The sequence below is a fragment of the Struthio camelus genome, chromosome Z, assembly GCF_040807025.1.
Source record: "Struthio camelus isolate bStrCam1 chromosome Z, bStrCam1.hap1, whole genome shotgun sequence".
Taxonomy (NCBI): domain Eukaryota; kingdom Metazoa; phylum Chordata; class Aves; order Struthioniformes; family Struthionidae; genus Struthio; species Struthio camelus.
The window spans coordinates 62,050,557-62,066,427 of record NC_090982.1 but is presented as its reverse complement, the minus strand read 5'-3'; positions in this window follow the sequence as shown (position 1 = coordinate 62,066,427).

Below are 15,871 nucleotides of genomic sequence, written 5' to 3'. Positions count from 1 at the left end.
ATCAATGTGTAAAATCCCTGTTGAATTCACTGATGGCCAGTGTTTCACTTTTATTTTCTATTCCCAAACCCATTGGCCTGCTAAGTGATTTTTAGTAAGAAACTACAGCTTTCACCCTTTCCTTCTCTTCCTAATATTGTTTACGTTTGCAAACTGTTCTATCGGAGCTTTTGCAACAGCAAAGGGACCCTCATTCTTTATAGCAGTGATGAGTACTAAGGACCCAAATATTATAAAAATCCATTCCTCAGGTGCTTCCTTAGTAAAAAAAAGAAGCAGGTAGCAGATACCGAAGTAAACTTCTAATTCTATAAAGGTATGGTGTTGAAAAGGAAATACAAACATTCCTGTTTCTCATACAATTAATTTGCTTTCCTGTTTTTTTAAGAATGAATGACCAAAAAACAACGAGAAAAGATAATGCTTTAACAGTATTTTAACAGAGTGAACAGAATGACTTTAACAGATACTCACTTTTTCATCAAAAAACTAAACACTCTATTTGGGAAACATGGCAATATAGTTAGGGGTCTATCCTGTTCCCTATAGCCAAATTTCTCTAGCAAAGCTATAAATGTAAAGTAATATGAAATATGCATTTTGGGAAATTCTAATAATTAACTCCCAAACTTTCTACGTCATCCTATGACTTTTGTTCCAAAATTGACCATTATCATTGATGTGTTTCTTAATACAAAAGAAATGTCTTATTCAATACAAAAGATATAATTAATAATAGGTTACATGGACCTAATTAATCCTCTCAGTCTTTCAGACCACGTGGTAAACATAATAGCACCTCCCTGTAAGAATGAGTTTACCCACTTTACAGGTGGAGAAAGTAAAAGTAAAGTGCCTGCGAGCATTTGCTCCTCTTTGTTAACAATTAGGCTATCTCGTATCTACCAGAAAATACAGACAGAATAGCTAATACCGAGTTTGCATCCTAATTAATTGCTTTCTCTATCTGTACTCTCAAGTTATAAAGAAGTTAACTGATTTGTCCAGTAACCATTACAGGAAGTCCCTGAGAGAATCACAAATAAAACCTACATCTCGATTTTGGGTGCCTTTTGCTAGATTCGTGGTTGCTTATTTCTAATACTACTCTTCTGTTGCACCATACTTTAAAATTTTCTCTGTTATTCTCACTGTCAGATGACTCACTCTCCAAGCTCTCTTTTCCAATCATTTAATTGATCCTGAATTTAGCTGGCAAGTTACCCATTCTGACACTGCCAGCTGCTCAGGGACACCTTCCTGCCTTGCTGTTTGTAATTCTCAGAAATCAGTTTTTGCAGTTCAGTTACACCCACCTGTACAGTGATGTGGAGGAGACAAACTATGACTTGAGCTTATTTTTGGATTACAAAGTCAGAGTTTACTGACAATTTAAATTTGTGTGTGTAGCCCTTGCAAACTACTCTCTGTTTTCTACAGAATTTCATTACACTTTCGTTTTTCTCTAAATTCCCACAGTCTTTCACACAGGCAAATGGATTTTTCAGAGGGGCTGTCAGCCTAGTCACAAAAGACTCCTGCTATAAGGTTTACCTTGTCTGAGATTGTTTGAGTGAGTACGGGTCAATCAGTTGAAAAGGGTTTGGAAAGTCATGGCACTATATAAAAAATATCTTGGTCTGCCTTGAAAATATATTTTTTTAAAGATTTAAAATCTTACAATCTGATGGAATGAAAAAACAAATTAGCATGAGCATTTTTCTTCTGTTTTCCCAGGCATACAACTGCCTCTATCTTATGTTTCCTTCATATTTAGAAAATCAGAGTCAGATTCTAGACTTCTTATATTTTTATATCAGAATTATTAGGAATACAATCTGTGCCCCATTTTTAAACTGGATTGCACTGTTCTAGTTAAGATTGCTTCTCTACCCTACTCCTTGGCCCTTCTTTTTAACTTTGACTGCTTTGAGAAGAGCATGCAGGGATGCTAAAGAAGAAACACTTTGCTTTGTTTCCTACTCTATTACCATTGCGAGCCAAGTGCCATGGGAGGCTAAGCAGTCCCACAGAGAGGCAAAAAGCAGGCATTTCCCGGAACAAAAGATCAAAAAGGAACATTTTAATCTTCTATGCAACCGTTCATTCTACCTCTCCTAAAACATGGTACTACTGCCCTTACTTAGAGAAGACTGCAAAGTTACGGTCTATCCTAAAGGATGAATCCATGATTTTAACATGCAGAGGAAAGACTTAATAAGGAGTTAAAAATGTCATGTGGGTAACAGTATGGCTGTTTGGGCTATATCTTATTAATAAGGGCATAAAAAGGAATTAAGTTCATACTCATGCACTTTCTTGTACTTCTTTTACTTCGCATGCAAGGCTTGATTTGTCAACCATGAATGAGTACTCTGGAATACTCTGGAAATTTCCTGTTTCAACTTGCATCTCAGACTTCTCTTTTCTGTTTTCTACTCCCATGACTTATTTTCTCTCTGACTTTTCCGACAAAAATGATGCTACTCCTCAGCAAAATTATAGAATAATTTCCTCCTATTTTCCTCCTACTTCATGGCACAAGACAGTCGGGTGGCATTTCTCCTCCAAAGTACTGTGTGTTATAGTAGATAGGACAGATGTTGGTGAAATGTGGTAAGAGATGTGCTGGAAATGGAGAACAACATGGAACATAAAGTTGTAATAACATTTAATTTGCTCCTCATCTGTTCTGCCTCATCAAGTGACAAGAAATACTGGGCAAGAAGAGCGTTACAGATTACAAGCTACATTGTCTTTTGCTCTCTTGTACTGATGCCCTTGAAACCAAGGGAATTGATGCAATATGATAGTCAATGGTCTGCTTTCCAACATGAGTTGCACTTGGTACAGTACTGCATTGGCTCCCTTCTTTTATATAAGTATTTGTTTTAAAGTGTGTGAGTGTTTAGATCAAGCCGGCCTACACAGCCAGCAGGAGAACCATTTTTCTTGTTTCTCCATGAGGTGCTTCATCCCTCACTTTGCAGTCCCACTACTTCATCCTCAGAGGAATGGGAAAGGAGAGAGGAAAAAAGAGAACAGGGAAACATCTTGACTGACTCCCTAGTCTTAGTACATTATATAGCTCAGTCTTATCAAGAAGTATTTGCTGTCTGAGATATACACTGAGATATACACAAAATACAAAGAAACATTTAAAGGGATCAAAATACCGAGTCCTGGACTAAAGGAGGAAGCGATATGTAAACTGCTGAGGTTGCACCAGATTGGCAAAGGTGTGAAGAGAGATGGTATTAAATACCAGGAAAATAAAATGGACACATATCTTTTAGCCAGACCAGAACACAACTGGATCTTTCAAAAGAACAGCAGTTCAGCTCATCATTTTTGCTATGTAAGTGAATCTTTGAGACATTTTTGATTTTGTCTAAAAGAGTTATACCTAAATCCAAGGAAGAGATTTCCAGGATTCTGCAGCGTCTGGCTGATAGCCAGGTTAGTAGATAAGATCGAATATTGGTAATATGTGAAGTCTATGGGTAGTTTAATCAAAATTGACTATAACTAATGAAATCTGGAACCAAGCTAGATACTCTGCCTGCAGTGCTTAGTCTGGATGTGCTTATAGTCAAATATATTTAATACAAGTTTGTAGTTTGTGGTTTTCACTAAACTACATTTTTTCTCATGTGCCAAATAAGTTTCAGTGGAAATTACTAGAATTACATGTGGGGTTTATTTTAGTTGCCAGATACCTTAAAGAGAAGGAAATCTGCTTCTGATGTTAGGTCAAGTCACAACTTACAGAAACTGAAAACAGAATTTGGCCTTTTTTGAAGCTCATTGGAAACTCTACAGCCTTCCTTACGTGAGGGAATGACTAATAGTCTGGAAAGAGCATTTATTCTACAATGTTATTTTCACAGTTCCATGAGTCATTTTTAATCATAATAATAACGTATGACTGTAGTGCTGAATTAAGGACAGACAAGTTCACATAGCTACAGAATTATGACATTTAATAGTAATAACAATAACAGTTGCCCTTATGAACTAAAAGAAAAATGCACCTCTGTATTAAGAATGAAAGCTCTCTGGGGTTCCGCTTATTTCCTGAACAAAGCGTACGTCCACAATCCTCACTGAGAAGCAGTGTAATGATACCACAGCTAGCACCAAACAAGCCAACTTAGGTACTGGAAGCCATCTAGCTATAGTAGTGAAGAACTCCACGCTACTGGCACTATACTATTTTACTTCCCAGGGTAGCTCTTTCACAACTTGAGTATACTGTATTATGACATGCAGTAGAAAGGTAGCCACAGCACACAGTCTTATACTGCCTCACTCCCCTCTTACCTAGTTCTTCCTTGGGGATCACTTAGAATGAAAGACTTGAATTTGCCTTTCCTTCTTCCAAAACAGAGACAATAAAACCTGTAGTTTCTGATTTTGACAGTGTTGCCTTATTTATCAGTGTAGGCAAGTCAATTTAATACTAAGCTTTTTTTGTTTTGTTTTGTTTGTTTTACTTCAGACACACTATTTACTCCCTGCTTGAGCAGGGAGGTTGGACTAGATGATCTCCAGAGGTCCCTTCCAACCTCAACCGTTCTGTGATTCTGTGGTTTATCTTGAAATGTTCTGTCACATGGCTTGGAATCATATCGTAGGGAACAAAAAACCTCAGGCGAGCAATGCCAGTGAAAACAGTATTCCAGAAAAGTTGCCAAGTTTTCCCGCATGGAAGAGTAAGCACCTCAGAGCAGGGCTAGTGAATGAATTTCCAACATAACAATTCTTCATCGGAAGATGATAATTTGAAGCAATGTAAGCATTCAAAATACTGTCTCTTTCATCACAGCTATTAACAGGTTATTAACAAACCATGTCATTTCACAAAGATTTCACCCTTTTCTTTTCATAGGTTCATTTTGACTGCACAACTGTAAAGCAGCAGCAAACCTTTCACCTCCAATATGGAATACTATCACCTAAAAGCAAGAAGGAACCACCAGCTGCGAAACAAAAGTCTGACGTACAATCTCAAAATCTCAGTAACTACTAATAGGAGGAAAATATTTATGATGATTCCATTTGAGGCTGATGATTCACAGGTAAAGCCATGATAAAAATCAATTAAAAACTAAGCCTTATATCTCCACTCTTCAAGAAAACATAACAATATAATTAAAAGTTGAAATTAAAACAATACAGATAAAGACATGATTAACTAAGCTAGTTGGAAATATCCATTTTGTTTCTGAAGTGATCTTTATTTGTCATAGGGATATGCAGATCTCTGAGACAACCAAATCAATTTTACTCTGCGGCAGTAAGTCTGCTAGCTCGGGTAGAATCAAGTCCTGAGTGTCAAGCTGTCAGTTTAAACTGAAAATGATTAAAAATGAAGAGTTATTGTATATCATTTGGACAAGACTACAGCACTAATATGTAGAGGTCTCAGCCAAACTCTCAACAGTCTAGTAGGAAAATAAGAGTTTAAGTGTTGCCTTCCCAGCATAATATGCAGTAAGCGAGCCTCAAAGCCAACTAAATAAGTATCAGTCAATACGGAAAAAGAATACAGAGACTGAAGTGATAACTTGTATCAGTAAGTCCTGAAAATGCAGACAAATATGAAACAGATGTTTATTTGTGAAAGATCCACAGACTATCTGTGCAACATATCCAGATTAATAAAATGATCCTAACACCTTACAACAAACTTAAGAACTGTAGAAAAACTATGATGTTCTAGAGGAAGAGAGAAAAAATTATTTCCAATGACCTAGATCCCATAATTGAGGAAGTTTGAGAAGAAACATGCCTAAATACTCCAAAGAAGTAGATCGTGTTCCATGCTACAATGGGTGGCAAAAGATACGCTGACGGCTGCTGCTAATCTGAGAGTGGAAAGAATTTCCTGCTGCCCCCTAGTCTGCCTGATAAACAATGAATATATGAGGAGGACACACCAATCAGCCATCTGCGGGTTATTCAAATATCCGCATATGTATATGCATATATACACATGAACACACACCTTTATTTGTGATCACCTTTAATATCTGTAGAGGAAGGAAGGGACATCTCTGTAAACTAAATTATGAATTAAGAGGAAAAGAAAATTCTTTCTTGTGATGAGTCTTGAGGCAAGAGATTAAACTAAAATAAATATGATGCAAACAAACAATAAATAATCTTATTATGACTCTTCTTGGATATCATTGGAGCCAGCATTCCAAAACTTAAAATGTTCTTATATTCTGTCATGCCATCCTTCAGTAGTTTACCAAGTATAGAATCAAAAAGAATATAATTTGATACTAAAAATCATTTGGAAAGTAAGGTGGGAAATCAGTCTCCTTCAAGGCCAGAACAAAACGGTGTCTATGGATGACATCACAGCAGTTATGTGCCAAATTAAAGATGATCTCTCCCATCTCCCAACCAGGGTGTTCATCATTGCCAGCTCTGACAAAGGAAAGCATTAGTTGAGCCATGGAAAGTCACAGGGAAATGAAAGGAGAGCGCCATGGGATGTACTATGGGTCATGACTAGTCTAAGTAATCTTTTAGGCAAGATCAGTCTACCATTTTACTCACATTTCAGGTCAAAGAGATACGCCTTTCCATTATGTGGAATGGCCCTGAACTCAACTGATCAGTCTGAGTTTCCTTAAAAAGTTGTGGTAAACTTAAGCACATCTAGCTGCTTTATGCTAGCTGATTAGGCAAGTGGTAATGCAGGTAAATCAAAGTCTTCCATAAGAATATATTTGACAGTCATATTTTTTTTGCTAAAAATACTAGAAACAATCACATAAAGACCAAGTGCCCTCAGGAATATTTTCGGTAGAATTATTGAATGATGTGAATGATGTCTTCTGAATTCACTAGGTAATCCAAAATCCTAACACCAAGAGTGTGCCATCACAACCAGTCTATATTCTTGCCTGCCTTGAGACCTCCGCAGGTAGGATGGTCTGCTCTCCCTTAAGAGATAAGGAAAAGATATCTTCTATGCATCCACAGCATCAGTACGAATGGGCTAACAACATCTCATGACTACATATTTATCTTTTATAAGAGTATCATTGTTTGTGACTATTATTTCCAATCTAAAATATGCACGTTATTTTTTGTTAATGAAACGTGGCAGCTCACAGAACTTCAAATCATATTGATCTACTTTGTTTTTCCCTCTTTCTTTATATATGTACAAATCCCCAGCAGCTCCATCTTCCATTTCTAACAATGCAATTCCTTTCAGTTTTCAGTTCTCTTTTGAACAAAGCGTCAAGCATCACTATGTTCTGTCTACTGTGCCTAGTAAAAATATATTTGAAATGCATTATGACCTATTAAGCGATAGAAAAGTAAGAATAGTATTTTATGGTAGATACATATACAGTTTTTACCAGCCAGTATAAATAAACATAGCCTACTTCCCTTTTCAGAGAGGAAGAGGTGGGAATATGTCCTGTGCCACCATCAGAGGCCCTTCTGTTCTATCCATATAGATAGAATATATAATAAGTGTTAACATGATATAATGTATATAGCAAGGGTTAACAACTTCTTCATACTGCTGTTTCCAGAATAAGGCATGTTTTCACTTCTCTGGAATTCTCAGATGACCTTCTTGTATCCTTTAATACATAGTTTTAACACCCTAGGAGTCACCATCCTACCTTTTCTGAATAAAATTGTATCTAATCCCATAACCTCTCTCAGCCAATCTGTGCTAACAGACATTTATTATTCTGCCAGGTCTCATCCTCACTTTTACTTGTGCCAATCAGTGGTCGCTTACATACTGAAGAGAGTTGTTTAGAAAAGCTGATGTGTCCATAATCTGACCCTAGACTTGGATTTTCTGCGCTTGTGTCATACGCTCTGAGGACTATGTTTACACAAACCAGCTACCTCAGATTACCACTGGATTTGCCAGCGTTGTGTCTGAGGCAGAAAAAGAAATCTGTATTTTAATGGAGTTAGTGGTGAAGCTTTTTTGGCAATGGCAATGAGTGGTTTAGAATGAATTTCAGATAACACTGCCTTAACCACTGTCATCTAACTACATAAAGCTTTTTTCCTCTAAAACCAAGACCAACTACTCTGCCACCTTCTCTTCTGAATCTGTTGAAATTCAGCTGTTGTTAGTGCCTGCCTTTTCTAGCTTTGACCATATCACTATAAAAGAATGTCACTGACACTTGTTAGATGCATTTATAGTGATAGGCAGTGCAAGGAAAAACTGGTAGATGAGAGAATCCAGCCAACTCTCTCCTCTCTGATCTTCTTTACATGTATATAGGTTAGGTGTGCAAGATACACGATATATTTTAAATGTTAACTTCTTAAATTTAAAATATGTCACACAAATCCTAGAAACTGTCAGGCCAGATTTCTGTTTAATCATATTTCAGTCTAAAACCTGTTTCCATTTTCCTTTTGTTCTGAATAGGTGCATAGTCAGGCTACTCCATTAGAAATACGTATTACAATACTTCTTGAAGTTCCAAGGTAACAATTGTTTCTGAGAGAGAAGGGAGCTTACTGGATTGCAATATATAAAATATGATTAAATAAGACAAAGGTATCATCAGTCTGCATCCACAGAAATTATCTTTTGATGACATTATTTTATTTAAAAGATATCTTAAAAGATTGGGCAATAAAATTACCGTGCTCTCTTTTTTAAAACTTTCAGATGCACTGAAGGGAAGAAAGTGCTCCAGTATGTGATCAGTCTTATGCGAACATTAATAAATACTTAACTTTTGGAAAGTGGTGATTTAGGAAACAGTAAGTGGAAATCGCCAAAAACATTACTTTGCGTGACTGCACTTTAATTGCTTTTATATCACTGATATCAAGCTGTGCATGATCAGAGGCTATTTTAATTCTAATAACACCTTTGTATTGCTAAAACAAAATGCACAAAACTTCTGTAGGACAGTACTGTTGTTGTGCCTAACCGTAATGTTAGTTAAACTTATCAAATCTTACAAGCAAGCTACTGTGATCGAACTGTCTGCCACCTATCAATTTAAGTTCGCAAACTGCTCATGTACACAGTTTTAGTCAGCTACAATCTGCAGACGGTAGGTAACTGAAGTTAGCTTAGCTGCCAGGGAAAGACATCATAGCTATTCAAGTTACTTTGTGCTTCTTACAGGCTAAAAGTATGCTCACAGACAATTACCTGATTATATATGTAGTTACTTTTTATTTCATGGTAATTTGTTAATTTTTCTGAGCCCGCAGTTACGCTTGGATTGTATTTCTCCTTCTAAAACATTAAATATTTAATTTTTTTTGTTTAACAATCAATTTCATCTCTGTTGCAAAAAAAGTAATTCCCCTAAATTTTTCCTTGAAACAATTTTTCCCTAAAATAAGATTTTTCCTTGAAGTACGATACAACTTGTAAAAGTTATGTTATTTCCAATATGTGTTTCTCATTCACATTTTTGTTTTAGACTGTCAGTACATGCAGAATGATTTGGTCTACAAAGGCCAAATTTGGATTTGCTTCTTTTATCACCTGCTGTTTTTCATGACACTCTGCAGAGGGATAATGGGAGGATTATACACTTACAAACAGCTAATTTAAAAGAGAGAAAGGGAGAGCTGTTCTCAAAAGCACCGATACACACATTTAAAGGAAATAAAGTGCATATTACCCTAAAGAGAACTCTGTTTGTACATCAACAATTCCATCTTTTCTCCAATTGTTTCTTTGACTTGGACCCCATAAACAGGTACTGTTTATGAGCTGACACCTTCTCTGGTTCTCCAGTACTTTCCAGCTTCTGCCAGTCTTTTTCTACTTGTGACAGTCCTGACAAAAGCAGTGATCTCTGCCACTGCATTTCTCTTCTGGAGAATCCTCCTCAGCCTTTAGACCCAGTTCTACTCTGCTCTTAAGCTGCTTCTTTTCTGTCCCACTTGCATCTGTGACCCATGGAGCCTGTATGTTGGATCAAGATGATAAAAAAACTTGAAATCAGAAGAATAATGCCTGATTGGTTTTGAGTAATTACATATATGCAGATAAAAAACATCAAAAGGTAAGGAAGGCATCATTCAACAGATCATAGAGCTGTTGCACACAACAACCACATGTCCATATGCATTCTGAAGGGCAGAAAGACCTCTCCTGTCATCACAACACAGGATCAATAACATGCTAGTTACATGAGTATAACGTCTAAAACACTTACTCATTTACAGCCTGGACTTCGACTCCACCTGGTCTGCTGCAGTGCTATGTTATGCACTCTTCTGTAAAGAGAAATATCTAGGAGTTTGACCATTCCCTCAAGGTGAAAGATCCTCTTTCTTGCCTGAGAGAACCAACACTGGGTGCCTCTTAAACTTCTGGCCTCTTCAGCATCATGGCTCCTCTAGTAATCATATTACCATCAGCACCACAGATGGCTACTGCATTTGATTTACTTTGGGGGATACAGAGTGAAGGGAGAAATTATCACATATTCTCTCTGTTTCATTCTCTCCAGTCCCTGGCCTACTTCCTCTATGCCTGTGATTTGCCAGTGAAGAAGGGACACACACTGTGCGGTGTGTGATAACATATATCCTTCCAGAACCACTTCTGTGAAGTTCAAATATATTTTTGTTTCCTTCTAATCAGAGAAAATAAGTGTATTTTGAACAACAGAGCTAGTGAACAGTGCAAACTGCATATAACTTAATAGAACATCATCACAGAGAAACTTTTGAAGAGAAGAACATTTGATTCTCTTCTCTAAAGATCTGAGTAATATTCAGTGATGAACTCTGCACATTTTAAGTAATGCCAGATGAATGTTAAATTCAATAATGGGACAGATAATAAAATCAAGGGTGCTAGAAATAGAAAAGTCATGTGTTCTCAGAGAAGTAACGAAGAACAAAAAAGTGATCAAGAACAACATATACAACACACCAGCTGGGAAAAAAACATCAAAATAGAAAAATAATATCTATTATTTACATTTTTTTTTACTTTCTTCATGGAAAAAACAGAATACAATTTAGGCTCAGGTCAGAGCAGGAGGAGTTTATTACTACAGCTGTAGGGGAGAATACAGAGTGACAGCCTCTGTTGATTTGAACTCCACCCTAATGAGGCTGTTACACAGTTAACACCTTTGGGTTATACAAGTCGTCCTTCACAAGACAACAGGTGTGTGAGTAAACAGAAAAAGGGAGTGAATTACTTTAGGAGAGGAGGCTCTAACAAAACAGACAATACAATTTTTACAGACAATACATTCCTTTAATAACTGGGAACACAGACTTCAGCAAGGTCACTGCTGATGTTTTTTTGCTAGACAGGCCTGCAAAGGCCTCGGGGGCGTTAACTATTTTCCTTCCACTGACATTAACCATTTTACCGCCACAGTATGAGAACAAAAATATGGAAAAGTAGGCAGGCTTGTAGATTTGAATTTTTCAACAGAAAATTACTAACAAAAAACAGAGTCAACAATAAAAACAAGCTTTAGTTAAAAAACATTTTGGCAAACAGGTAAATTTCCAAGGATGCAGTTATAATTATTATACCAATTAAATGCTGAAAATAGCATTCAGTGGTGAGAGAACAAGCTGAAGACCAAAAAGGGTTAGTTTTGGGTGATCTAAAAGTCTTTGAAAAATTACGTGCTGCACAGTATTTCTCTGATCTGTCACTGTTTGCTTATCTTTTCCCTTGCCATTTCTTTTCTGCTTTCAATTCTTTCCTTATCTCACTGACGTTTTGCATCCCCAAAGTTAACCCAGCAATCCCAATGCAACACTGATCAGCCAAGACAGTAGCAGATCCCTGACAAACGTAATAACCTAAAGGCAGGTGTGCACATCAGGATGGGGGTCACTCAGCAGTTACAACTACCTGACGTTTTGACCAGTCCCAGTCAGTTAGCTCGCTAAATTCAGCTAGCTGACTATGATTATAGAAAATTATACCCAACTAGCAAGTTGGAGTTCATTCTTCTGTCTCTAAAAACCCCAGAAATTTCTTTGAGCTAGGAGAATCATTACTAAGTCTAGGTTTCATCCACACCAACAGATAACAGCTGAAATTGCAGTGAACAATCTCATTTGCACATCTTTTCATTTTCTTCACTCTTAATCTTAAGGTCTGCTCATAGCTCATCTGGAGATGGATGGGTATTTATACATGCTTCTCTTCATATTATCATAATATAGGACACATTGTGAATATATTTATCTATTTGTGACAAGAAATACTATGTTCCTCCAACTTAACAACATCTTACAGGTACCTTCAAGATTTTTTGAGAAAAATATAACTGTTTGGTAAGGTTACCTTTGTGTCGTGGAACACACGAGCTGGAGGGCGCAAATATCAAAACTGCAGGAAAGAAGGAATAGCAAAGATTCCCTCTATTTAGAAAGACAGAGCTGCAGATTATGTATTTTATGAAGTCAGGATCCTCTGTTCTTTCATTTGAAGTGCTTAGCCTCTTCACGATACCATATATTTAAAAGTTAGAGCTTCTTATTCTCTACAAAGGTATTTTTCAGGCTACTGATCTTGGTGTAGAAATGCTGCCGAGATTCTGTAGGGGTTGGGAAGACATTTGCAGAAATAAAGCCCTGTTGGAAGCTGATTATATTTGTGATTATAAGAAAAATTCCCCTAGAGATCTTTGTAGGCGGAATTAGCAACCATAAAGACAGGAAAGTTTAATTATATGTACTATTCTTCTGCTCTGCACAATGTAATCTTGACAGGCAGTGCAGATTATCTGTAACATTCCTCTTTCTTTTTTTCATATGTTCAATATATGCATATCATCCGCCAGGAACAAAAAAAGCTCCAAAGCTACAACTAAAGATGTGGGGGAAGAACTGCCTACTGTGTGGCAGTATTCCTCTCTCTTTTGTTCTTTTATGGTTAATTATAGGAACAACCATTGTCTGTTTGGAGTGTGAATACTTTTAAGAATATGATTACTACTAAAAATCATGACTGGTTTCTTGCCTTTTCTCCCGGAGAAATAGCATATTATGGAAGCTTAAAATTCACTCTAGAGTCGTGATTTTAAGAAGACATTTCCATTGCAAGGAGAAATTTCATTCCATCTCTGAGTGTCCCTCCCAATAGACAGTGAGGTGGGGGATCCCCAGACCATCTGCTGGGAATGACTACATAATGAGAACGCATAAAGATGAAAGAGATCAACCATTCTTCTTTCATTGTTTTCACAACAAAAATAAGAAAGCAGAACACAATATTTTCTTCTCTAGATCTTAGTAAAGAACAAACATCAAAAGCTATGGTATGAAATGTCAGCTCCTACAAATCAAAGACCTGTTTCAAAATTTATTAAAGATCACAAACTTCCTATGGATTCCCAATAGGCATGCAGAGAACCAGGTACTTTCAAGCTGCAAAGTTACAAAAGTCAAGCTGCAATCACAAAGCTATTTCCAAATAACAAGAAGGAATTCTGCAAATAATTACAGGAAGAATACATCAGTATACATTGCTGTATACAATATAGATTGTGAAAGGCCCAGATCCTCCAAGGCTATAGATATTTAACTCCTACATAAACTCTTAAACCAGCCTGCCTAGACCAATATACTCCAGACAATCCAGACAATCTGTCATGAGATCCTTGCCCATTTCTGTTTTGTTTCCTACTAATATCTTCTCAGTACATCACCTGACAATGACATAATTCAAAAGAGAATGCACAGATTTAATTATATATTAAGAAAGTTTAAAGAATAAAAAAGTGAAAATGAGTTTCTGTCCTTAATTTCCCACATTTACTTCAAAAAATAATGAGAGAAGATGACAATAACAATCCTGTAACACTGCATACCTTACAGCCAACTGCTGACTTCCATTTTACATAGCAAATCCGTGCTAACTGATTCATGTTCCAGTAAACAAAATTAATAATAACTTTCCCTAATTTGGAATAAAATGTGGTGTACCAATATCACTTCAAGGTGTTATCCATTCTTCTGGAAAAATTTAGGGGGGGAATAGGTGAAGCAGTGGTAACAAAAGTATGCATTAAAAATATCTGACACAAATTATCCCAAGAAGAGAGTAAAAACTGTGCAGTAGAAGTACACAAGAACTTCAGCTTCTGAAGCTGCACATCAAATTTAAACTTATCTCTTTTATAGATAAGCAACAGCAAACAACAATTTTTTGAATCTGTACACTAAGTACAAAATATCATCCTGTTTCCTTTTCTGTTCCAGAATAAAGTATCCATATTAGGGATTTATATTGGCATAACCATATGTTTAATTACCATATTATTCCCCAAACAAAACTGGAAAAATAACCTGTGTAGATAGTTTTTCTGAAGGACACGTCCTCAGGATCAGACAGCAACTCCTGACTGGAAGGCTTCAAATTAGACATGAATCTGAGCCAGTCATGCGCCACAGCAAGTTGCCAAATCCCTTCAATGGCCCTAACAGGCCAATATGGAACTTGCAAACATTGGAGTGTTACCTCCTTTGTTCTAGTAACCAAGAGTTGGACTCGCTGTCATCAAAGGAAACCTCTGCATTGTAGTAAATTGCCTGTAAATGGCTACAGCAATTTTTGATCTGCCTCATATCAGCAACATGCTGTTTACAGGCTCTAGGCCACAGAAAGTACCAACAAGCACAAAAGGAAGTTGGACACAGAGGAATGATCTGTCATATGAAAGCACCAAGAAGTTTCTGAGCCTACATCCAATACACAAATACGATGGAGGAGCTGTGAAACTGCTGAAATTGCTTTTAACAACACTTTTGAATCACACCATACACAACACAATTTGGACTTCTGGTAACAGCTCACTAGCCAGTCCAGATAACTATTTTAAAAGACAAGTTAGGGTATTGATGGAAACTGAAAATATAAGTTGTAAGTTAAATACATTCATCAGATTGACAGATTTATCACGGAGAACATCACTGAGCCCAGAGCTGTGTTTGACTTATCAAACCAACAAAACCAAAAACGGCAAATGCCTTAAGTAGTTAAGTATTTGTAAGGCATTGCAGAGAAGTAAAGCAGAGCAGAATGTGGCTACTCTTAATTCATAGGATATTATTACCCTGCTGCATGCTATGACGTTGCAGATTGTCTAGCAGTAACTGAATCATAACAGACAATGCTAACAACTACTATTCCTCTTTTTAAAACTGCAAGTAAAATAGTGTATGGTATGCAAAAGTAGGTCTATATAAATATATGTGTACACGTATACATAAGATGCTCTGTCTACAGATTCTGAGAAATACTTCAAAATATGTATATAAAGTTTAACACTATTATGAGGTTTTGTATTATATATAAGAATATGACTAGACGGGCAGAAGTCAAGAATCTAATTTCATGTATTCCATACCTTATGCTACATAAAAGCACAGAATGACATATGCAAACAATGGAAATAAAATGTTCTGGCTAAACACTACCCTAAAATATATTTATAAGCTAATATATCACTAAAAATCAAAATTTGCAGGTTTGCTGCTCTTTATCTGCATGTTCACTTCAGCACGTTCTAATATTTACCTAATCGGGAGTTACAACTCCTATACACCCAGTTAGTTACTTAAACCATGTGAGCAGCCCATAGGAACAAGGGATAACTTCCATCCTTCATGATATCCTGATATCCTCTGAGGCAGCATCAGAAGGGTGGCTACCAGCTGTAGTCCCATGTAGGACTGTGCTTCAGAAGACATGCAAAAGGACCTGCTCACTGCAGTGTAGACTTCCTTCAAAGATTTTAATCATTTGTTTAATTTCCAGTGACAGAATACACCTCAGATTTCTACAGGGCCAGCTTCCTTTGACATTCTTCCTCCAAGGTATGAACATAGACTCAAGATCCTC